At 39.8% G+C, this 24388-nt stretch overlaps 1 pseudogene; it reads left to right on the top strand.

Moving 5' to 3' along the window:
• Positions 1 to 9314: 9314 nt before the first annotated feature.
• LOC144458568 (Ig heavy chain V region 6.96 pseudogene) lies at positions 9315 to 22503 on the top strand (annotated as a pseudogene).
• Positions 22504 to 24388: the final 1885 nt, after the last annotated feature.

Raw genomic sequence — 24388 nt, 5'->3', positions numbered from 1 at the left:
ATTCTTGTCCATTTCAGTTGTTTCCTCCTTGTGAGGAGGAGTCAATGCAAAACTCAGATATCTTCCACCTCTACTTATCTGACTGCAGAGAGGAGGACAGAGAACAGTGGACACACAGTTTAACATGATGGACTATAGGACAGGACTGCTGCTTTTAACTATCTGCTGGGCAGGTGAAGATTTTACCTGATCTTCTGTTGACATAGCTCTTAATTGTGTACAAACTAAATTCGTGTGATTTTTATTATTATCTTGACAGGTGTTGATGGTCAGACTCTGACAGAATCTGAGCCAGTGACTAAAAGGCCTGGAGAATCTCACAGACTGACCTGTACAGCCCATGGGTTCACATTCAGCAGCTACCCTATGAACTGGATCAGACAGGCTCCTGGAAAAGGACTGGAGTGGCTTGCTTATATCAGCAGTGGCAGTGGTGGCACCACATACTACTCTCAGTCAGTTCAAGGCCGGTTCACCATCTCCAGAGACAACAGCAGACAGCAGGTGTATCTGCAGATGAACAGTCTGAAGACTGAAGATTCTGCTGTTTATTATTGTGCTCGAGACACACAGTGACTGGAGGTGGTTGAACAGCTGTACAAAAACCTGCAGTGCTCATTCTTACCAAAATTATGTCCAGACTCAAAGTTGTTCAAGAAACCTACAGATTACAGTCAACATTTTGTGCAAGCCACTCATTTTTTTGAAGAAAAATATTTCTTAACACAGATCTGACTGTGGAAATTATATTACTAAATCGTCATGTCGTCACATAATTGTCTAACCTGAGATGTACAAGTCTTTGTACTTGTTATAGTTTGCAGGAGTTTGGAGTGGGGTCAAAACAACAATGTCCAATGACTATGGAGTGAGAGAATAAATGGATGTTTGAACTATAATTCAGCTGTACACTCGTTAACTGTCCTTATTGTCTACTGTTTATTTTACTCTTCTTCATGATATAAAAGAGCACTTTCATAGATACATTTTTAACAGATAATCCAGCAGACATCTTCCTGTGCAATACAGCTATTTTTGTGATTGCATATCGTCACACAGGTTTCAGTCCCCATGTAGCTAAAATCCTCTGGAGGCTCCAAGTGTCTCTGTATGTCTGTGGCTTTAAACTGCCACAACCTGAATACTGAAACCTTTAAAAGTTCAAAATAATACAGCCTTCAACCAGCTGCAGCAAACTAAAATATTTATTCGGATGATCTTGCTTCCACTTCATTTGTGTCTGCTGCATTATTAAATTAATATATAAACAAACAACTGATTGATTAATCTTGAAATTATAATCAGATGTTTTTTTTAAGTATTTAAGAATGTATGAATTTTAACAGTTATTCAAATGTCTTCACATTTAGCTGCATGCTGTGAGCTGGATCAGACAACCTGCAGGAAAAGTTTTGGAACGGACGAGGAGAGGCCTCTCTGCTGCCACAAGAAACACTTCTGCCAGTAGTGTAAGAGGCTGTGTAGAAATCAGTAGAGATGATAGCAACAGCATGGTGTATGTGAGACTGTCCAACTTAAAGCCAGAGGACTCTGCTGTGTGTTACTGTGCCAGAGACTCACGCTCGTCAAAGGAAGCAGAGAGTTAAAAAACCTCCACAGACATTTTTACAAACACCAACAGGTGGCAGTAGAAGATAAGAAGTCAAATGACACTAAGGAGCGTATGACAGTGTCTCCACACTTTATTCAGAGAGTTTATGCTCCAAACACACATACAGTAGATTCACACTATGAAAACAACAGCTGATGTTGTGCTTTGTTACTTCTGTTTCTTAGTGTGATATTTAACATAGTATTTTCTACAGCAGTTATGGTTCATAATGTTTCCATGACTGATTGTTTTAAATCAGGTGTTAAAAATATATGTGGTCATGTCTGTGCATCATTTTTCCAATACTTAAATGGTCCAACAAAAGCTGCTGAGGAGAATAAATAAATACATCTGTTTTGAGTTGAAACATTTCCATTGAATCAATTGAAAAGAATCTTCATCATTAAAATCTTAATATGAAAGAATGATCTAAATCATATCTTATCCAGAGATGCGATGTGTTTGTCTTTGAGGAGGAGTCAATGCAAAACTCTGACCTCTTCCATCTCTACATATGTGTTGCAGAGTGAAGGACAGACACTAAATCACTGACATACACACTGTAGACTGGACAGAGACACCTGGCTTTTACAATGATCACACCTGATTACTGGGTTGTTTTTCTCATCCTGTCAATTAACTGGGCAGGTAAGAACTGTTATTGTTTTTCTGACAAACCTCCTGGTACAAATACAATATGGCTGCATTACAGTAACTGATGAGCTGTTTAAATGTCTGTAGGTACTGAGGGTCAAACACTGACTGAGTCTGAACCAGCGATTAAAAGGCCTGGAGAATCCCACACACTGACCTGCACATATTCTGGGTTCAGCAGCGATTACTGGAATGCTTGGAGCAGACAGGCTCCTAGAAAAGGACTGGAGTGGGTCGCTTATATTAGCAGTGACAGTAGCAGCATCTACTACTCTCAGTCAGTTCAAGGCCGGTTCACCATCTCCAGAGACAACAGCAGAAAGCAGGTGTATCTGCAGATGAACAGTCTGAAGACTGAAGATTCTGTTGTTTATTATTGTGCTCGACAGCCACAGTGACACAGGAAGCCACAGAGCTGTACAAAAACTCAACATGTCAAAACAAGTCAAAGCTTCAGTTCAACATCACCAACACACTGTGTACTAATACTGACACTAATGATTTCAACACCAGCTCACTGTTACAGCCATTTAAATACCTGGAGGTTTCAATCACTGATACATTATTGTATGTAATTTCACAATGAAAACTCAGTTACATAATGCATACAGTTTTATTTATTTATTCTTAAGCATTAAACCTATAAGTAATGAAATAAATTCAGCTAAAATATTTTCATAAATTCAATAGTGTGTTTGTTCCCGTTGCCTTAGTTACTTTGGCAAGTGCAATTTACTGACCCTTGAAACTGACAACTTAATGTTTGTCATTACTATTTCTGATAATTTTGAACCTGTTGTTTGTTTTAAAATGAAAAGATATTCCATTAGCATAAACAGTAACATAAAAAAATCAACATAACAATTACAGTGTATTCTATGTGGTCTTTTGTGAATGTGTGGAGATTGGCCCAGGTTGATGTGAGATTCTCAGTCTGACTTGTTTTCATAGTCAGGTCCTGTGGATCAATAGTCTGTTGAGTTATATGTTAATGCTGATTGTTAATATTAAATTTAAATTGACATTTTACACAATTAAAATCCTCCTGTACATCCACCTGTAACAAGCTGAGATTCTTGTCCATTTCAGTTGTTTCCTCCCTGTGAGGAGGAGTCAATGCAAAACTCAGATATCTTCCACCTCTACTTATCTGACTGCAGAGAGGAGGACAGAGAACAGTGGACACACAGTTTAACATGATGGACTATAGGACAGGACTGCTGCTTTTAACTATCTGCTGGGCAGGTGAAGATTTTACCTGATCTTGACTTGACACAGTTCTTAATTGTGTTACAACTAAATTCATGTGAATTGTTTTTATATCTTGACAGGTGTTGATGGTCAGACTCTGACAGAATCTGAACCAGTGACTAAAAGGCCTGGAGAATCTCACAGACTGACCTGTACAGCCCATGGGTTCACATTCAGCAGCTATGCTATGAACTGGGTCAGACAGGCTCCTGAAAAAGGACTGGAGTGGATTGCCATAATCAGTGGTAGCAGTGGCAGCAAATACTACTCTCAGTCAGTCAAAGGCCGGTTCACCATCTCCAGAGACAACAGCAGACAGCAGGTGTATCTGCAGATGAACAGTCTGAAGACTGAAGATTCGGCTGTTTATTATTGTGCTCGAGACACACAGTGACTGGAGTTGGTTGAGCAGCTGTACAAAAACCTACAGTATCTTCCAGGCTGCATAAGCATTGAGAATTTATGATGTATTTGTTTATATCATTAGTATCAATGTTATTTACATTAAAATACATTACATCATGTTTTTAATTCTTATATTCTGTATTATATGTCTTTTGATATCCTATAGTTTCCATTAGAAACATTTCCTGTATGAAACCATGAATTCATCTTTGTCCCTGCATTATGAAGTCCTGAAAACTGAGGGATATTATTTCTCAACATAAAAGATATAGGGAGGTTTTTCATATTCAAATTGTATTAATATAATAATCAAAGAATTATTATTATGTCTGCAGAGAAATATCCAGAAAAGATGTGAGACAATACTGACAGTTTGTTGCAATAAAGGAATGTGCATATATATGTGACACAACCACACAGATGAAGGTAATCAGTGTTGATTAACACAAAAAGTAACTCAGAAATGTAAAAACTACCAAAGTTTTCACCGCCATTGAAATATTTATTTTACTGCAGTTTGTGAAACATTTCAGATCCTGAGCAGCTGTTTTCCAACAACTACAAACACTGAAACCGTTAAAAAGAATTTATTCAAACCAGCCGCATCAGACTGAAGTTTTTATACTATTTAATTGACATGATTCTGGCTGCTGTCACTTTATGTGTGTGTACAGCAAATACAGTAATCATGTCAGTACAGTAAGTGAACCAGTAAATGAATTAATAAATGCAGTAAATAGATGATACAAGATATTGACAGTAAAACAAATTTAGCAATGGTTGCATGCAAATGCTGGAATATGGATCAAATGTAAAGCAGAGGTGATTTGTTGTCACTCTGCAGATATAATAACACTGAACAGACTCTTCTATTGGCTCCAGTTAGACCAAGATTGATGCTTCATATGTTTGATTCTATGCAAACTCAGTGAGCTTCCTTGTTACTCAGCTATAAAAACATCACATCAGGCTGTCAGTGGAGTTCACAGCACGTCAGTTTCATAAACATACATAAACATACATAAACCATGTTCTCTGTAGCTCTGCTGCTGCTGTTGGCAGCTGGATGTGAGTCTCTCTGGATTTGTCAAAGTCAAAAGTTCTTCTTTTGTTAATTTGATCATTTCTTACAAATCATTTTCCTTTTTTTAACAGGTGTGAAGTGTGAACAGTTGACACAGCCAGCCTCTGTGACTGTGCAGCCAGGTCAACGTCTGACCATCACCTGTCAGGTCTCTTATTCTGTGAGCACCTACTACACAGCTTGGATCAGACAGCCTGCAGGGAAAGGACTGGAGTGGATTGGATATAGTCGTGTTGGAGGGAGCACACGCTATAAAGATTCACTGAAGAACAAGTTCAGTATCAGCTTAGACTCTTCCAGCAACACAGCGACTCTAAACGGACAGAATGTGCAGCCTGAAGACACTGCTGTGTATTACTGTGCCAGAGAGCCACAGTGACACAAAGCATCAGTGGACCTGAACAAAAACCCCTCAGTGCCTGAACACTTGTAACATGAAGCCACCAGAGGAGGAGCCCTCAGACCACTAATGATTTCAACACCAGCTCACTGTTACAGTACAGAGAGAAACAGACTTTAGATTTTATTAAAAACAATTCTTAATCTAATTTAACAGCAACTGTTTTCATCATATTAAATTCTCTTGAATCACCATCACTGATACATCATGATATGTATAAGAATCTTTCAAGTGATGAAACAACTTCAGCTGACAACTTGGTTTAAATAGCTTGTGACAGGACAATAAAAGTAAATCCTCAAACATCAGTGTCTCTTTCATGACATCTTTATCTAAAACACCTGCAGTTATTACCTGTATCATAACTGAATTAGTCTTGAGCCAACTTCATGGTGATTTTAATGAGTTCAATTCTAGAAAAAGATATTTTACTCAACAATCTAAAAGGTGTATTCTCTTTGTGTGAGATGAAGAACAACACCTGAACATTTCATCTTCATTTTGATTCATTCAAATGAAACCTTTACTGTCATCAGTATGTAAATCAGCCTCCTTGTGTGTTGCCTCATAAAGAAGTGAAGTGTGTGTGTGTGTCAGTGAGAGGACAGAAGAGCTCACATCAGTTCAGCTTCAACATCAACCATGTTCTCTGTAGCTCTGATACTGCTGCTGGCAGCTGGATCCTGTGAGGAGCTTTCAGTGGATTCACACTAATAAACACATTAGAAACACTGAATAGTCAGATGAATGATGGAGATAATGTTGATTTGTCTTTCCACAGGTGTGAACAGTATTGATCTCATCCAGCCAGACTCAATGGTTGTGCAGCCTGGACAGTCTTTGACCATCACCTGTCAGGTCTCTGGTTATTCTTTGACTGATAACAGCTATGCAACAGGTTGGATCAGACAGCGTGAAGGAAAACCAATGGACTGGATTTGTAATCGGTGGGGTGGAGGAAGCTTTTACCAAAATAATGCTCTGAAAAACAAGTTCCTTTACCACACACGCACTTCTACAAGCTCAGTGACATTAACAGGACAGAATCTGCAGCCTGAGGACACAGCTGTGTATTACTGTGTGCGTGTGAGCTACACAGTGATACAAACCACCAACAGTCCCGTACAAATACCCAGCAACCATGTGATTCAACCACACACACATGCTGATAATGAGAGATATAAATAAATAAAGTTATTGGCAGTGTGTCCCTGATATAGTATATGTGTTCTTCATTTATTGGTGTAAGTCAACTGCCAGACATATCAATAAATTCCCACAGTTATATGATTATTTCTCTGCAGCTTTGCAACACTGTGATCCCTTTACATGGATACATTCATCCCTACAGACACCAGACGACATATGATGTTATAGCAGCTTCTGGTAGATACATTAAATCTGACAGAAAAAACAAAGACACCTGTCTGTAATTAGTGTACTGGCAAAATATTTAGTATAAAGGCTGAACAAGTCTCACCATGTCAGAGTCTTTTCAGAGCTGTTTTTAACATCAGAATATCAAACAGTTTTATATTTTCTCTTTTGAGGCCATCCACTTCTGTGAGATTGTATCAGACACATGGACACAAAGGCTGGTTTATCTCTAATACTCATGGTTGTGTGTTTTACTCACTGATCAGTCTGTGTTATATGTAAAACCACAAGTCAGAAATTATCATTGATTGTTCCACAACTCACCCCAAATTAACTGCATGTGAAGAAATTATTAAGAGTTCTGTTCTCAGTGATCTCTGTCTTTGTGTCTTGTTCAACCACTAATGATGTCAAAATAAAAAAGCACTTTGAGGAGGAGTCCATGCAAATCTTCATCTCCTCCATCTTTATTTATCTCACTGCAGACTGAAGAAGAGAGACCAAACCACTGAGCAGACATACAACACATTTCCACCATGACTTCAGCTACATGTATAATGTTTCTGATGCTATCATGGATTTCTGGTGAATACATACTTCTGCACTCCTCCTGTTCTTTGAAAAGGTTCATATTTCAGCTCTGTGATGATAACACTACTTTTCTCTCCAGGTGTTTGCAGTCAGACTCTGACTGAGTCTGAACCAGTGGTAAAGCGCCCTGGAGAATCCCACAAACTGACCTGTACATATGCAGGAATATCAGATGGTGATGCTGATATCGCCTGGATCAGACAAGCTGAAGGAAAAGGACTGGAGTGGGTTGCCTTCATTTCTGCTCCGAGTGGAAGCAATAAATATTATTCCACGTCAGTCAAGAATCGCTTCACCATTTCCAGAGACAACAACGTGGACCAGGTGTATCTGCAGATGAACAGCTTGACGGCTGAAGATTCTGCTGTTTATTATTGTGCTCGAGAGCCACAGTGACACAGGAAGCCACAAAGCTGGACAAAAACTCAACATGTCAAACTAAGTCAATACTAGGCGTTCTGCTTTTCACTTTCACAGAATCAGCTTCAGTTCAACATCTTCAACACACTCAGAGAAACACAGTCTCAATAAAACCTCCTCATTCAAACAATTTTTATTGTAGCTCTGGTGTTCTCCAATATGTAGTTGAGACCAGGAACATTAAATATTCCTTTCACCTAAGTGTAACTGTCACTTGGAATTGTTAGACTGTAAGTTTTTTATGTAATAAATACATATTTTTACATGTCAAAAGAAAGATTCATAACACAACACACAGCTTTGACTACTGAAACAGTTCATCTTTCTTTTATAGCCTGTCAGTGTCCTTCTCTATGCAAAGTGAACTTCCTCACAGTCTGCTATAAAGACTTGATATCATGCTGTCAGCTGCAGCAGAAGAAGAGAAGCTCCCATCAAATCACCTTCAATACCAACCATGTTCTCTGTAGCTCTGCTGCTGCTGCTGGCTGCTGGATCCTGTGAGTCTCACTGAGGCAGAGACACTGACAGTATGATCACAGCACACTGACTGTTCACTCTTATTACACTCATTCAATATTCAACATGTTTTCCTCCACAGGTGTGAAGTGTGAACAGTTGACACAGCCAGCCTCTGTGACTGTGCAGCCAGGTCAACGTCTGACCATCACCTGTCAGGTCTCTTATTCTGTGAGCAGCTACTGGACAAATTGGATCAGACAGCCTGCAGGGAAAGGACTGGAGTGGATTGGAGCAGCACAAGTTGGATACACCTCAGATTACAAAGATTCACTGAAGAACAAGTTCAGTATCAGCTTAGACTCTTCCAGCAACACAGTGACTCTAAACGGACAGAATGTGCAGCCTGAAGACACTGCTGTATATTACTGTGCCAGAGAGCCACAGTGACACAAAGCATCAGTAGACCTGAACAAAAACCCCTCAGTACCTGAACACTTGTAACATGAAGCCACCAGAGGAGGAGCCCTCAGACCACTAATGATTTCAACACCAGCTCACTGTTGTTTATTGTTATAGTAAAAAGGGAAGCAGGCTTTAGCTTGTATAAATGGTTCTTAAATAAATCTAAAAGCAGCTGTCTTCCTCAGTTTTAAAATACGTTAACATTACAATAACCGATACATCACTGTATGTATATATTTTTGAGATAGAATTCAGGTTTCAACTTTTTATAACTCCTAACCTAACTCTATTACAAATGAATCCTCAAAAGGACAGTTTTTCTAACATGAAATTGTTATTAAAACAAAAAAAAAAAAAAATGCAGTTCTTGTCTGAATCATAACTGCATTTGTGACTAACTAAATTATAGTCTTGAGCCAACTTCATGGTGACGTTAAATAGTCAAACTAGAGAAAGGTTTTTTGTCAGAAATTCAAGATCCTGTTACAATCAACAAAGTGAACCCAAACGCAGAACACAGACTCAGAAAGACAGTGGTAAAAAATGGGGTCATATTGCCAGGATTATGAATGTGGCTGCAGAGGAAAATCCGGGAAATGGAGGCTGAGGGGAGTGGGCTGATGGCAGGTAAGCAACACAAGGCTGGAGGGGTTTGGCTGGCTGGGAGCATGGCAGAAAGACAAACAGGCAGACAAATGGTGGGCGGTGATCCCGTGACAGAGGCAAACACAAGGTAAGTATCCACGAGAAAATTCACCAAAAAAAGTCCAAGTTGAATTCACAATTCCACAGCGGCCTGAAGCGTAACTGTACCACAAGACTCAACAACCTGGCGAGGATTGGAGAGGAGAGTTGGTGTTTTATACTGCAAGGCTGATTACTGGATGGTCCTCAGGTGAGCAGCAGGGAGCAGGTGAGTTGAATGAATGTAACCCAGGAGAGTGATGGGTTTCCCACTCCACAGCACAGACACACAGAGAGACAGACAGGGGGAGGGGAAACAGAGGGCAAGGAAAAACCAAACACAGGGAAACTAGTGACACAGCCAGGGCCGTGACAGTTCCACCTTCTCTCTGTGTGAGATGTACCTTTGTATGTGTAGTAATTTGCTCAAGGACTGAACCACAGTGTTTGTTGAAGAATGAAAAATACATATGCCTGAAGTTTAGTTACTATTTATAGAAAGAAAACCAATTATCTTTAATGTACTAAACCAATCCCAATACCCCCCCTTGTCCACTACCCCTTGACCCTCAAAATGAAGCAACGAGGGGTAGGGGTTGAAATCTTTCCCTAGGAATTGGGACACCACTCACTACGTCACTGCGTCGGTTACGTTCACGCATACCTAACTGTTTTAAACAGGAAGCTGCAAGCCATCTACATTTCCAACCGGCATCTACAATGGAGTCTCCAGTTTAGTTCATCCTACCGATCGCGTTTGCATTATTCATCATGCTTCGTTTGATGAACGACAGACGACGGGGGACTTCTGCTAGCTAGCTAGTTAGCTAACCAGCTAACATTACAAGGCAGCATAGTTATACTAGCTGGCGTGTTATCGTGATGTGAAAAATCCGACAATTTTGCAGAACAGGACAGATGACAAACGTCAGATAGTGTGAGCAAGCTAGCTAGCTAACAAACAACCTGATGACGGCGACGTTAGCTATGTATGAACTTTTTTCCCGTCTCTTGCTCGGTGGTAGCCATGGCGACGTCTACCCCTCGCTGGCAATTCAGCATCTGAAATCCCTCGCTCCGAAGGGCTAGTTTCATACCCACTACCCCTCGTTATACCCCCTACCCCTACACGCAAAAAGGAACTGGGACACCCCTACCCCTCGCAGGAACGTGCAAATGTAGGGGTAGGGCCGACCCTTATTTTCCTTGTGTCTAACATGCCAATTGTGTTGGGGACCTAAACCTCAGAAACAAAATATTCAATTTTTATCCTCCAACCAAATTCCTTCCATTCTTACAGACTTAAACACAGTGTCACCAACAATATCCCTGTTTTGCTCAGTTGAAACAGCCTCTGTTCTGGTTAGCTTCTGCAGACCTTCTAGCTGGCAGAAGTCAACACTGTTTTACTAATAAACTAATCCTCCCTCATTCTTCACCTCATTTCTTCAATATGTTTGTAGCTATTAGACTGCCCCAGGAATGAGTCCTGAAACCCACAAGTGAGTTCACATTTCAGCACTCCCGGTTCCCTCATCTCAAAGTCTGTGTTTTTTAATGGGTTCTTGGTTTGAGGCCTTAAATAAGGTCTGTGGTTAAAACAAGCTTAACAAACTTTCATGTTTTTTTTTTACGATATAAAATACATCAGTAAAAGCCCCACTTGTGAATTCTGACGCAATGTGTCTTAGAAGAGGTGGTTGCTAACAAGTGGCTAAATTAACATCATCACACACAACACGGTTTAACAGGCTTGTGGTGGTGATGTTAAGTCATGCAGACGGTGGTGTAGTTTGTTTATAGCCTAACATTGCCTTTTTACTTCTGATGATGCATTCAGCTTTCAAAAATCATCATAGAGGTGTTCAGTTGTTGAGATTATCTTACCAAACAAATGTGTTGGTACCATAAACGTGTGTTGGTCAAAAAGCTTACTTTCTGCAATAATCCAAAATTCCAATGGAAAAATCCAATATAGGCTTTCTGACGAGGGAACCAGGGCGACGCTTAATTTCACATCAGCCAACAAAACAACAACATCAACTGAGCACTCTGTAGCAAATGTTAACATGCTTCAACACTAAGATGGTAAATATAAACATAGTTAAGGCCATACCTGTTAAATATCAGCATGTTAGCATAATTATTGTGAACATGTTAGCATGCTGACCTTAACATTTAACACTAAGCACTGCTGTGCCTAAACACAGCCTCACAGAGGAGCAAACAAGGCTGTAGATTATTTTATTTGTATCTTGTTTGATGTCCTCTGGATTACATGACTGTGTGTGGGTTTTGTTTACCTCATGATAATGATTGGTTTTCTGCATGACAGTAGCTGCAACATGACCAGCGTTATTTTCTGCATCCAGGAAGAGACAAACATGGCTGTCTAAAACTGCCAGTTTTCACATGATAAAGTACAGGACGTAAAACAACTCCAGTGAATCATGTCCTACAGGCCCCTGATCACCACAGGACACCTGGCATAAACCAGCTGCACATACCAACAAGGGACAGCTCTCGGCTCCCTGTGAGGAGGAGTCAATGCAAAACTCAGATATCTTCCACCTCTACTTATCTGACTGCAGAGAGGAGGACAGAGAACAGTGGACACACAGTTTAACATGATGGACTATAGGACAGGACTGCTGCTTTTAACTATCTGCTGGGCAGGTGAAGATTTTCACTCATCTTGACTTGACACAGTTCTCATTTGTGTTTCTGACATTTCATGGTTTTCTTGCTGTCTTGACAGGTGTTGATGGTCAGACTCTGACAGAATCTGAACCAGTGATTAAAAGGCCTGGAGAATCTCACAGACTGACCTGTACAGCCTCTGGATTAGACATTAGTAGCTCTTGGATGCACTGGATCAGACAGGCTCCTGGAAAAGGACTGGAGTGGATTGCGATTATTGAGGATGATAGTGACCTCATCTACTACTCTCAGTCAGTTGAAGGCCGGTTCACCATCTCCAGAGACAACAGCAGACAGCAGCTGTATCTGCAGATGAACAGTCTGAAGACTGAAGATTCTGCTGTTTATTATTGTGCTCAAGAGCCACAGTGACTGGAGTTGGTTGAGCAGCTGTACAAAAACCTACAGTAACCCCTCTGACTGGGCTGATAAACAACAACTGTCTTTGCTTTGGGGTTGAAAGAAATTACTGCATGTAAATAAATAACCATTACAGATCAATGCAGTGAAATAATTGTATCACCATACAGACTGGAAGAAGACTCAAACAGGTCAGATCTCCTCTCTCTCAGCAGACAGTGACAGAATACAACATCCACAGAGTTCAGACTATTAAACAGACCTAATGAACAAAACGTCATGTGTCTCCATGCTGAGTCCCTCTTTCAAAACTCTAGAGGGCAGTCTAGGACTGACTGAGTTTGACTCATTGACTCATACTGATCATATGATTAAAACACATGCACTAACAGTAACGTAAATAAAGAACAGAGGTGATTTGAATGCTCTTATCTGACATTAACACATCTACTGATGATGGCATATTTGTTCAAATCAAACCCTAGTTCCCATTTTCATCTCATCTAATTATGTAAACCATTTAGTTGCTTGATTGTGACGTTCAACAGCACGTTACAATTTATATTTATTCATTAATTACAAAAAAAGCACCCAAGCAGTCCAATCAGCTGTATCCTTACTGTGCTGAGGAGTCAATGCAAAACCCTGTTTATAGAATTCACTAATAGAGGCCATTTCTTGTTCATGGTAGACAGAAGAAAAGTTATGTATTTAATGCATTTGTGTAGATGTCATCTGACTTCCACTGCAGCCAACATCAGTATAGAAGAGAGTTAGATAGGCTTGATTTTCCCTGAATACAAGATGTATATGACATGTTTTAATCATTTACTTTTGTGTATTGTGATGCCCAGAGAGGATGGGGCGAAATGTGCCCTGTTACCATGTAATGGGATGAAAAATAACATCTGGTAACTTCATTATAACTTAAACAGTAGCTCTGCCTCTTCACAAATACAAAACAAACAATGTAAATAACTTTTTGTAATTTAGCCAAAAAGCTCTTCATTGCACCATTAGTTAAAGATTGTTGTTGTCCCGTTATCTTCCATTGGAGCAGAAATTAGTTGCCAGGATATTAATATTTTACAGTTTCCTGTGTCGTTCTTGTAGAGATACTCTACTTATGGAAATGTATCAGTGTCACATGTTCCCTGTTTAAACCCACAGAGGGAGGTCTATGCAAACTCTTCCTCTCTTATAAACACGCCATCAGCAACTTGTGGCAGATCACTGGGACAGTTTGATATATTTCTGAAACACTCAGATCAGAAAGCACTGAACTACAGTGTTTATCACAGAATGGAAAATACAGTTATCTGGAGTTTGTTATTTGTAGTTACTGTTCATGGTGAGAAACTTAAATCTGCTTTACTGATTTTATAAATGTGCAACCTGTGATTATTAAAGTTTGATTGATAATGATTGTTTCTTTACTTAGAGGAGTTTGGAGTGAGATCAAACTGGACCAGTCTTCCTCTGAGGTGAAAAGACCTGGAGAGACAGTGAAGATGTCATGTATCATTTCTGGTTATACCATGACAACTTACAGTATTAACTGGATACGACAGAGGCCAGGGAATGCTCTGGAGTGGATTGGGTTGATAAACACAGCTACAAGCAATCTGACCTATGGCAGCTCCTTTCAAAGCCGTTTCAGTTTTACTCAAGATGTGCCCAGCAGCACTCAGTACCTCGAGGTCAAGAGCCTGACAGCAGAAGATTCTGCTGTTTACTTCTGTGCTCGACAAAGCACAGTGACTGAAGACAGTGGAACAGCTGCACAAAAACCTCCACAGACAACAAACAGCAATGTGATCTTAATGACATCAGAGTTTTCTCACCACCTGCAAAAGCACTTTGATATATCCACATTAGATTTCTGTATATTTGAATGTAAACTCATCAGTTCCTCCGAATATCACCCGCTCAAAACAAAGAACAAAAACACAAATAAAGCACATCAGAACAACGCTTGATCACAGAAATTGGCTGGATCTGCAGATAAATAGAAACCTGAAATGTTCACAATCCAAAACATGTTGAAAACAGTGATTAACGTGAACTTCATGTTAACACTAAAGCCGTTTTGTGGCCATTTACCATTTAAGTTTTTTCTGTTTAAACCTGCAAACCAGAAGCATCAGTACTATATATTCAGGCATGCATTTTGTACCATAAAACAAAATTAACACTTGAATCTCTCCCTTTCTGTCTCATTGTGTCATACAGATTACTGTTACTTTATTATGCTGATCTGTTCTGTACGACATCTATTGCACGTCTGTCCGTCCTGGAAGAGGGGTCTCTCCTCAGTTGCTCTTCCTTAGGTTTATATCGTTTTTTTCCCCCGTTAAAGGGTTTTTTGGGGGGGGGTTTTTCCTTATCCGCTGTGAGGGTCCAAAGGACAGAGGGATGTCGTATGCTGTAAAGCCCTGTGAGGCAAACTGTGATTTGTGATATTGGGCTTTATAAATAAAATTGATTGATTGATTGATTGATTGATTGATTGAATATTTTCTGTAAATGCAGGGACATTTGAAAAATGTTACATGTCAGTGTGTAATGAATTATATTATCACAAGTGATTTGTTGTCACTCTGCAGATATAATAACACTGAACAGACTCTTCTACTGGCTCCAGTTAGACCAAGATTGATGCTTCATATGTTTGATTCTATGCAAACTCAGTGAGCTTCCTTGTTACTCAGCTATAAAAACATCACATCAGGCTGTCAGTGGAGTTCACAGCACGTCAGTTTCAACATAAACCATGTTCTCTGTAGCTCTGCTGCTGCTGTTGGCAGCTGGATGTGAGTCTCTCTGGATTTGTCAAAGTCAACAGTTCTTCTTTTGTTAATTTGATCATTTGTTACAAAACATTTTCTCCTTTTAACAGGTGTGAAGTGTGAACAGCTGACACAGCCAGCCTCTGTGACTGTGCAGCCAGGTCAACGTCTGACCATCACCTGTCAGGTCTCGTATTCTGTGGGCACCTACTACACAGCTTGGATCAGACAGCCTGCAGGGAAAGGACTGGAGTGGATTGGAATGGCAGCTTCTGGATACGCAACATATTACAAAGATTCACTGAAGAACAAGTTCAGTATCAGCTCAGACTCTTCCAGCAACACAGTGACTCTAAACGGACAGAATGTGCAGCCTGAAGACACTGCTGTGTATTACTGTGCCAGAGAGCCACAGTGACACAAAGCATCAGTAGACCTGAACAAAAACCCCTCAGTGCCTGAACACTTGTAACATGAAGCCACCAGAGGAGGAGCCCTCAGACCACTAATGATTTCAACACCAGCTCACTGTTACAGTACAGAGAGAAACAGACTTTACATTTTATTAAAAACAATTCTTAATCTAATTTAACAGCAACTGTTTTCATCATATTAAATTCTCCTGAATCACCATCACTGATACATCATGATATGTATATGAATCTTTCAAGTGATGAAACAACTTCAGCTGACAACTTGGTTTAAATAGCTTGTGACAGGACAATAAAAGCAAATCCTCAAAAATCAGTGTCTCTTTCATATGACAGAGTATTAGGGCCGCATTGAAGAAAAAAAAATTCTGAGATTTCAAGAATAAAGTCATAATATTAAGAGAAGAAAAGTCGTAATTTAATCAGAAAAAATGTCATAATATTATGAGAATGAAGTCGTAGCTTTTAAGGAAATAACCAACAACAAACAGAATGGGTTCATGACATCTTTATCTAAAACACCTGCAGTTATTACCTGTATCATAATTGAATTAGTCTTGAGCCAACTTCATGGTGATTTTAATGAGTTAAATTCTAGAAAAAGATATTTTACTCAACAATCTAAAAGGTGTATTCTCTTTGTGTGAGATGAAGAACAACACCTGAACATTTCATCTTCATTTTGATTCATTCAAATAAACCTTTACTGTCATCAGTATGTAAATCAGCCTCCTTGTGTGTTGCCTCATAAAGAAGTGAAGTGTGTGTGTGTCAGTGAGAGGACAGAAGAGCTCACATCAGTTCAGCTTCAACATCAACCATGTTCTCTGTAGCTCTGATACTGCTGCTGGCAGCTGGATCCTGTGAGGAGCTTTCAGTGGATTCACACTAATAAACACATTAGAAACACTGAATAGTCAGATGAATGATGGAGATAATGTTGATTTGTCTTTCCACAGGTGTGAACAGTTTTGATCTCATCCAGCCAGACTCAATGGTTGTGCAGCCTGGACAGTCTTTGACCATCACCTGTCAGGTCTCTGGTTATTCTTTGACTGATAACAGCTATGCAACAGGTTGGATCAGACAGCGTGAAGGAAAACCAATGGACTGGATTTCTCATATGTGGGGTGGAGGTACTCTTCGTAAAAATAATGCTCTGAAAAACAAGTTCAGCTACATAAGAGAAACTTCAGCTGGACCAGTGACTCTAACAGGACAGAATCTGCAGCCTGAGGACACAGCTGTGTATCACTGTGTGCGGCTGCACTACACAGTGATACAAACCACCAACAGACCTCCACAAATACCCAGCAACCATGTGACTCAACCACAAATTTTCCATGACATCACTGAGTTCAACTATACATTTAACATACAGCCAATTTTATGCCTATATTTTGAGTATCTAATAAAACACCACAAAACAAAAAGGTGCTCCTGTCTCTGAATGTAATATTAAACATGGAAGGAGGAAATATTACTAAATATGTTTTATATATAAATGATGCAACTAAGTGTAACTATAACAGAGTGCCAGTTGAGGAGCCACTCCCTCTCCATGATATCCTATACACAGCTGTTTCAGTGAAGGAAGCAGAGAGACTTCACAAAAACTCCACAGATATTTTACACAAGCACCAACAGGTGGCAGCAGAAGATATAAAGTCAAATGTCACTGGGGAGAGTGTGACCATTTCTCTCAAGGCACACACACAGATATTTGATGAAATCATAATTATTTAGAAATCACATGATTACTGCCGTGTTTCCCTGCAGAGAAATATCTAGAAAAGATGTGGAGAGAATATTTACCATTTAATGTAATTACGCTTTCTGCATCTAAATATAAAGAAAATGTGGCTACACCTCTCCATGGGCCAGAATTAACCTGTGTCTTTATTTAACACAGTGTTTCTGTTTTTGATAGATATTTATTCTATTTGACTATAATCCTAATAATGAAACAAACAAATAAAAACATAAACCTGTATGATTTACAATGATTGTTTTTGACACAGCCACACAACCAAAGGTAAAATGTGTTGACCTTGACACAAAGTAACTTATAAATGTGTGAACTACGAGAGTTTGAATCTAAACTAAAGGATTTACTTTGTCACATGTTTCAGTTACTGAGCAGATGCTTCTGTTCACTGGCGTCAAAGTCTCTCTGAGTGCATCTTTAAACACTGACAGTATTAAAAATCTTTTACTTCAACCTGCACACCAGCAGCATCAGACATAGTTTTCATACCATTGACATGATCCTGGCTGCTCTCACTGTATTTCTGTTTGCAGCAAATACAGTGAAAAAGTGCAGTGTGTAATAAATAATTGCATTAATAAATACAGTAATGAGTTAGTTGATGTCAACACTTGATTTTTAGGGATTATTTGGTTTTCAGTAATACAAAGCTAACAGTTGTTTTATTCATGTAAATGTGGGGACGTGATGTGATATTGTATAAATGTTACAGATGTAAAGCAGAGGTGATTTGTTGTCACTCTGCAGATATAATAACACTGAACAGACTCTTCTATTGGCTCCAGTTAGACCAAGATTGATGCTTCATATGTTTGATTCTATGCAAACTCAGTGAGCTTCCTTGTTACTCAGCTATAAAAACATCACATCAGGCTGTCAGTGGAGTTCACAGCACGTCAGTTTCAACATAAACCATGTTCTCTGTAGCTCTGCTGCTGCTGTTGGCAGCTGGATGTGAGTCTCTCTGGATTTGTCAAAGCCAACAGTTCTTCTTTTGTTAATTTGATCATTTGTTACAAAACATTTTCTTCTTTTAACAGGTGTGAAGTGTGAACAGTTGACACAGCCAGCCTCTGTGACTGTGCAGCCAGGTCAACGTCTGACCATCACCTGTCAGGTCTCTTATTCTGTTAGTGGCTACTGGACACATTGGATCAGACAGCCTGCAGGGAAAGGACTGGAGTGGATTGGAATGGCAGCTTCTGGATACACCACATACTACAAAGATTCACTGAAGAACAAGTTCAGTATTAGCACAGACTCTTCCACAAAAACAGTGACTCTAAACGGACAGAATGTGCAGCCTGAAGACACTGCTGTGTATTACTGTGCAAGACAGACCCACAGTGACACAAAGCATCAGTAGACCTGAACAAAAACCCCTCAGTGCCTGAACACTTGTAACATGAAGCCACCAGAGGAGGAGCCCTCAGACCACTAATGATTTCAACACATGTCACAGTGAAAAGGGAAGCAGGCTTCAGCTTGTATAAATGGCTCTTAAATAAATCTAATAGCAGCTATCTTCCTCAGTTTAAATACTCTATCATTAGTATAACTGATACATCACATATTTAAGAGATAAATAGATATCCCTTACCATTACTTACATGCTGCATTAAGAAATGCACTGCAGTATGTCAGGTTACATACTGCAGCATTCTTTCATGGATGTGCATCATTAACCACATTTTCATCATATTCCTTCTTTGTCTTACACCAGTGTTTGTTGGATTATTGTTGGTAATGAATCACTGGCACAGTGAAGGTTGACAATAAACATTCACATCTTCTCTCTGAGAAGGCAAGAAGAACAACAGACCTACAGGTTGTACTTGAGTACAGTCAGCACACATCAGTAATGTTGCTGCAAATTTAAACTGCATGTCACAGAAACATGCCAAGTTTCAACTAGAAAATGGATGGTGGAAAATGTCCCATTGTTTAGTGTAGTCTAGTGGCGATGACATGCAACTGCCAGACATATCACTGATTTCCCACAGTTATATGACTATTTTTCTGCAGCTTTGCAACACTGTGATCCCTTTACATGGATACATTCATCCCTACAGACACCAGACGACATATGATGTTATAGCAGCTTCTGGTAGATACATTAAACCTGACAGAGAAAAAAACACCTGTCTGTAATTCATGAACTGGTAACATATTTAGTACAAGAGCTAAAAACTCTCACCATTATAGAGTCTTTTCAGAGCTCCTTTTTACATCAGAATATAGAACAGTTTGATATTTTCTTTTTGAGGCACTTCTTTCAAATCTTGTCGTGATCTCTGTCTTTGTGTCTTGTTCAACCACTAATGATGTCAAAATAAAAAAAGCACTGTGGGGAGGAGTCCATGCAAATCTTCATCTCCTCCATCTTTATTTATCTCACTGCAGACTGAAGAAGAGAGACCAAACCACTGACCAGACATACAACACATTTCCACCATGACTTCAGCTACATGTATAATGTTTCTGATGCTATCATGGATTTCTGGTGAATACATACTTCTGCACTCCTCCTGTTCTTTGAAAAGGTTCATATTTCAGCTCTGTGATGATAACACTACTTTTCTCTCCAGGTGTTTGCAGTCAGACTCTGACTGAGTCTGAACCAGTGGTAAAGCGCCCTGGAGAATCCCACAAACTGACCTGTACATATGCAGGAATATCAGATGATAACGCTCATATCTCCTGGATCAGACAAGCTGAAGGAAAAGGACTGGAGTAGGTTGCCCACATTACTGCTCCAACTGTAGGAAATAAAGCTTATTCCATGTCAGTCAAGAATCGCTTCACCATTTCCAGAGACAACAACGTGGACCAGGTGTATCTGCAGATGAACAGCTTGACGGCTGAAGATTCTGCTGTTTATTATTGTGCTCGAGAGCCACAGTGACACAGGAAGCCACAAAGCTGGACAAAAACTCAACATGTCAAACTAAGTCAATACTAGGCGTTCTGCTTTTCACTTTCACAGAATCAGCTTCAGTTCAACATCTTCAACACACTCAAAGAAACACAGTCTCAGTAAAACCTCCTCATTCAGACAATTTTTATTGCAGCTCTGGTGTTCTCCAATTTGTAGTTTAGACTGGGAACATTAAATATTCCTTTCACCTAAGTGTAACTGTCACTCTGAATTGTTAGACTTTAAGTTATTTATGTAATAAATACAAATCATTTCACATGTCAAATGAAAGATCATAACACACAGCTCCAACTACATGTGACAGGACAGTTCATCCTTCTTTTATAGCCTGTCAGTGTCCTTCTCTATGCAAAGTGAACTTCCTCACAGTCTGCTATAAAGACTTGATATCATGCTGTCAGCTGCAGCAGAAGAAGAGAAGCTCCCATCAGATCACCTTCAATACCAACCATGTTCTCTGTAGCTCTGCTGCTGCTGCTGGCTGCTGGATCCTGTGAGTCTCACTGAGGCAGAGACACTGACAGTATGATCACAGCACACTGACTGTTCACTCTTATTACACTCATTCAATATTCAACATGTTTTCCTCCACAGGTGTGAAGTGTCAACAGTTGACACAGCCAGCCTCTGTGACTGTGCAGCCAGGTGAACGTCTGACCATCACCTGTCAGGTCTCTTATTCTGTGAGCAGCTACTGGACAGCTTGGATCAGACAGCCGTCAGGGAAAGGACTGGAGTGGATTGGAGGAGCAGGCGGTGGATATAGCACATATTACAAAGATTCACTGAAGAACAAGTTCAGTATCAGTTTAGACTCTTCCAGCAACACAGTGACTCTAAACGGACAGAATGTGCAGCCTGAAGACACTGCTGTGTATTACTGTGCCAGAGAGCCACAGTGACACAAAGCATCAGTAGACCTGAACAAAAACCCCTCAGTGCCTGAACACTTGTAACATGAAGCCACCAGAGGAGGAGCCCTCAGACCACTAATGATTTCAACACCAGCTCACTGTTACAGCAATTTAAATACCTGGAGGTTTCAATCACTGATACATCATTGTATGTAATTTCACAATGAAAACTTAATTACATAATGCATACATTCATTAATTTATTTTTTCTTAACCATTAAACTTTTGAGTAATGAAATAAATTCAGCTGAATTATCTTCAGAAATTTAATTGTGTATTGTAGCTATCCTGTAAGTGCAATTTACTGACCCTTGGAACTGATAACTTAATGTTTTTCATGACTTTGAAACAGGAGTTCATAATTAAATTAAAAGATATGCCATTAGCAAAAAACAGTAAACAAAAATCAACATAACAATTACAGTGTATTCTATGTGGTCTTTTGTCAATGTGTGGAGATTGGCCCAGGTTGATGTTAGATTCTCAGTCTGAACTGTTATCATAGTCAGGTCCTGTGGATCAACAGTCTGTTGAGTTATATGTTAATGCTGATTGTTAATATGAAATTTAAATTGACATTTTACATAATTAAAATCCTCCTGTACATCCACCTGTAACAAGCTGAGATTCTTGTCTATTTCAGTTGTTTCCTCCCTGTGAGGAGGAGTCAATGCAAAACTCAGATATCTTCCACCTCTACTTATCTGACTGCAGAGAGGAGGACAGAGAACAGTGGACACACAGTTTAACATGATGGACTATAGGACAGGACTGCTGCTTTTAACTATCTGCTGGGCAGGTGAAGGTTTTACCTGATTTTTATATATTATGTTTTCTGTTTGGTTGTAAATGTGTTACATGTCATGGTTTTCTTGCTGTCTTGACAGGTGTTGATGGTCAGACTCTGACAGAATCTGAACCAGTGGTTAAACGGCCTGGAGAATCTCACAGACTGACCTGTACAGCCTCTGGGTTGGATTTTGATGGCTACTACATGGCCCGGGTCAGACAGGCTCCTGGAAAAGGACTGGAGTGGGTTGCTTATATCAGCCCATCTAGTACTTATATCTATTACTCCCAGTCAGTCCAGGGTAGATTCACCATCTCCAGAGATGACTCCAGCAGTAAAGTCTATCTACAGATGAACAGTCTGAAGAGCGAGGACACTGCAGTGTATTACTGTGCCAGAGAGACACAGTGAGAGACAATAATAGGAGACTCATACAAAAACTACTTCCTCTATTTAACCACTGAGAACACTCAGTTGTCTAAGTATCACTTTTTTGTATTGAGCCTACTGATTGTTCTTAAAAGGTTTTTCATTTAACAGCATCTGTTTTCATCAGTTGAAATACTCGTACATTATAATCACTGAAACATCACTGTGTATATTGATCAATCATCAATTATAATAACAACACACCACTAAAAATGTAACAAATCAAAACTGCAAGAGATTCAGAGAAATTACTCTTTAAAACACAACAAAATTCTGTCTCAACCCAGTGCCCAGAAAAAATGTTGGTGTTGAATGTTTTTCTGAACCATGAATATGTTACATTTGTACGACTCACATGTGGCAGAAATGTTGAAACTTTACAGTCTTTATTTTTCACTGTTTAATTTTCTTCTGTCACAATGTGGTTTCATGTGGTTAGGTTTAGGCACAGTAACCTTGGTTATGGTGAGGAAAACATTGTGTACCCTGTTTTGTCACCACAACCAAGGCTGGAAATGTCCCCATCTGCAATTACAGAAACTGCTATGTTGGTCTTAAACAGCAGTCTGCTGCTGTCTGCTGCGTCGTAACCATCTCACTAAGGTTTCACACCATCCACCATCCACTCCTCCTCCTGATGAGAAACTCAGCTCATATGTAATCTAAAAACACACACACACACACACACAAAAAATATCACATCACCTTAGAACTGTTGAAATGGTATGCATGAAATGTATAAATGATGTAAAGTCTCTGTGGATAGCTGACATTTTATTTTGGTCACTGGGCTGATCATTTAGGAGAAAGCCATAATTAAGTTTCAGACAAAACACTCTGTCCTCTGTTCCTGTGAGTTGAGGGACTGTTATGCCCCACCCTTAGGTGACCCTATGGGGCAAACAAAACTCCAACACTCACCCAAAATAACCACATAAACACCTTTAAAACACTCAAATCCATGGGATTTATTACAAGTAAAACAGGCAAACAAGACAACAAAAATCCCATGCTGAGAGGCCGTTTACACGTACACGGTGATTTTGATAAACGGAGACATCTTCCTTCGTTTGTGCCCTTCGTTTACACGCAAATGGAGATTTCTCCTCTGAAAACGAGTCTTTCTAAAAACTCCGGCCAGAGTGGAGATTTTGGAAAACTCCGGTTGCGCGTTTGCATGTAAACTGAGATAAACGCAGATAAACGGAGTTATAGGCAGCCCACGTCACAGTATGCGCCGGAACTTGCGCCTGTGTAAAAAGTGCGACCTATGTTGCTATGGTGACAATGGATACATGGAAGGCTTGAGCTTCTCGTTACACTGCCACCTATAGGTTTGGCATGCTCTTGTGTATATATACACGGGTAAGTGTAAACGAAGATCTTTTTGAAAACGGAGACGGTGAAATGTCCGTTTATGAAAATAGCCGGCAACGTGTAAACGGCCTCTGAGAGGCAGCAGGACCAGCAGTCCCCACACCAGAGGCCTCCCTCCTTTGCTGCTGGCACAAGAGCTCTTAAACACCTCCTCCATGCCAGGTGCACTGCACCTCGTTAACTAATACAGCACACCTGGGCAGATCTACAGGGCAGGGGAAAGGGACAGCAGCACAGAACACATAGAGCCATAACAGGGACAAATACAGCAAAGGACAGACACCAGTCCAATCCAATTCATTCCTTCCTCTGAGGAGGAGTCAATGCAAAACTCAGATTATCTTCCCTACATATTATTAAATAGGCATATCTTGCTTATTCAGTGACCAGCCCAGTCGCCAGAGGAACGTTTCTGTAGACCATGGATATGTTACATAATTTAACTTCAAGTTTCAACAAAATTAAATAAAAACAATATAAATTTAACCAT

The sequence above is a fragment of the Epinephelus lanceolatus genome, chromosome 18 (assembly GCF_041903045.1).
Source record: "Epinephelus lanceolatus isolate andai-2023 chromosome 18, ASM4190304v1, whole genome shotgun sequence".
Classification (NCBI taxonomy): Eukaryota; Metazoa; Chordata; class Actinopteri; order Perciformes; family Serranidae; genus Epinephelus; species Epinephelus lanceolatus.
The sequence above is the reverse complement of the archived record's forward strand: the minus strand, read 5'-3'. Positions and strand labels throughout refer to the sequence as shown.